The following is a 2,382-nucleotide window of genomic DNA, read 5'->3' as shown; positions in this document are numbered from 1 at the left end:
AAACAGAGTGTGGTTAAATATTTGTGAAAATTTTATTTCATATATATGTGTGTGTGTGTATATATATATGTATATATATATATGTTCATATGTATATATATAAATAGCAATTGGTAGACTGATTTTTTAAAAAAGACAGAACTGCCACTTGACCCAATGATCCCACTTCTAGGAATGTATTCTAAGAATCCCAAAACATCAATCAGAAAAAATATACAGACCCCTATGTTCATCACAGCACTATTTACAATAGCTAAGATCTGGAAACAGCCCAAGAGCCTAACAGATGAGTGGATATAAAACATGTGGTACATTTACACAATGGAATACTATGCGGCAGTAAAAAAAAGAAGGATCTCTTACCCTCTGAGACAGCATGGAGGGACCTGGAGAGTATTATGCTAAGCAAAATAAACCAGAGAAAGACAAGTATCATATGATCCCACTGATATGTGAAATATAATGATCAAAATAAACTGATGAACAAAATAGATCCAGAGACACAGAAGCATGGAGCAGACTCATGAATCTCAGAGGGAAGGGGGCAGAGGGGCCAGGAAGAGATTAACGAAAGAACTTATATGCACATATGCATAGCCCATGGACACAGACAATAGTGTGGTGAAGGCCTGAGGGCAAAGTGTGGGGTGGAGAAGGTCAATGGGGGACAAAGGAGACCTCTGTAAAACTTTCAACAACAAAGACAAAAAAATTTTAAATGCAATAAATGAGGAATTTTAAAAGAAAAATAGATGCTTTCAGGAAAAATGGATCATACCATACCTTATATCTTAATTATTAATTATTTAATTTTCAATTAAATGTATTGGGGTGACATTGGTTAATAAGATCATATAGGTTTCGCATGTATATTACTATGATACATGTTCTGTACATTTCATTGTATCCTCACCATCCAAAGTCACATCATCTTCTCGCACTATGTATTTGGCACCCTTTACCCTTTAATTTAATTTGCTTCAATGTAACACAAGGAAAAGAAATGCAATTTAATTGCTAAAGGTTACACAAATATTTCTTTACCATAAGAGTTATTTTCTAAAAATTAAAAAATATATACTAATATTAAAATGCTGGAGTCATTTTTTATTACAAGTTTTTCTTTTAGACACTACCAATTGGTTTCCAACTCTGAAAGATAAAGAAATTTGAACTCATATTTTCTAGTTTCCCTCCCCACTCCTCCTAATTTGTTAGTTCTTGGGTTCATCTTTCTTTAAACATAATTCCCCTACCTCTAGCCCCCAGATCCCTCCCATTCCTGTCTCCCACCTTCCCTCACCCCGTCTCTGAATTCTCTTTCTCCCTTACATGTAGTTGCATAATTGCCAGATCATTTATTTTTTATCTTGCGAGGCATTTTCTGTTGGAGGTGAATTATTGAATTCCTTTCACCGAACCTGAGCTTATTAGTTTCCTCCTATAAAACTAACGTGAGGTTGGTACTTGGTGTTCTAGCTTTGTGTAGACTGAAGGAGTGGAGGACAGAGGAGAGCCCAGTTCAGGCTGTGTGATCCATTGTTGGTAGGCCTGATCTCTGATTACTCTAACGTTTTGTTACATGTTTTACACTAGGATTTCCTCCACCAACTCAGTTTCTATCCTATTTCCTGGGGAGATGTCCGTTAGCCTTTCTCATATGCATAAGCCCATTTATTCGCATCATCCATTTGACCTGTAACTCCCCAGCAGTCAATTTAATTACTAGAGGAATTGTAAGATAAGAATAGCCCTTTCATTCACTAGACTGCTAACTTGGAGACATAGTGACAATTCCAAGAATTCTGTTGTCTCACCCATTCCATTTCTGGAGTATAGATGCAAGGCTAAGATCAACTCGATGCCAGGTGCCATATCAAAATATTTTCCTCCTTTGCCTACTTCTTTTCTTCCCCAATATATTTGTATTGATTTCAGAGAGGAAAGGAAAGGAAAAGAGAGATAGAAACAGCAATGATGAGACAGAATCACTAATTGTCTGCCTCCTGCAAGCCCCCCACTGGGGATTGAACCTGCAACCCAGGAATGTGCCCTTGACCAGATTCAAACCTGGGACCCTTCAGTACACAGGCTAACACCCTACCCATTAAGCCAAACCGGCCAGGGCATGCCTACTTCTTTCTGAAGTTCATGATATTAAGTTTCATCCCTCCCCAACTCTGGTGGCGGCTGAGATTTTTTTGAGTGGGTTTTATTATTGCTTGTCATGTGTTAGATAAGTATCATTTATGATGCATTTTTTACTCATTTTTTGCACATAAAATAATTTACCTACAATGTAAAAGCAAATACCACTTCGTCTAATTAATTAATGCCAATTAGAAGCTTTAACTGTAAGTTAAAGAATGTTTTCCCCCCAAG

The 2,382-nt window shown here is 37.0% G+C and overlaps 1 protein-coding gene across 1 annotated transcript in view; it reads left to right on the top strand.

Moving 5' to 3' along the window:
- Positions 1-2,382, top strand: part of GC (group-specific component (vitamin D binding protein)) — a 44,849-nt gene that overhangs the window by 35,081 nt on the left and 7,386 nt on the right. The gene's annotated exons all lie outside the window — the stretch shown is intronic.

Source organism: Myotis davidii, unplaced genomic scaffold, assembly GCF_000327345.1.
Source record: "Myotis davidii unplaced genomic scaffold, ASM32734v1 scaffold284, whole genome shotgun sequence".
NCBI lineage: Eukaryota > Metazoa > Chordata > Mammalia > Chiroptera > Vespertilionidae > Myotis > Myotis davidii.
Note: the sequence above shows the minus strand (reverse complement) of the source record. Positions and strands in the feature narration are given on the sequence as shown.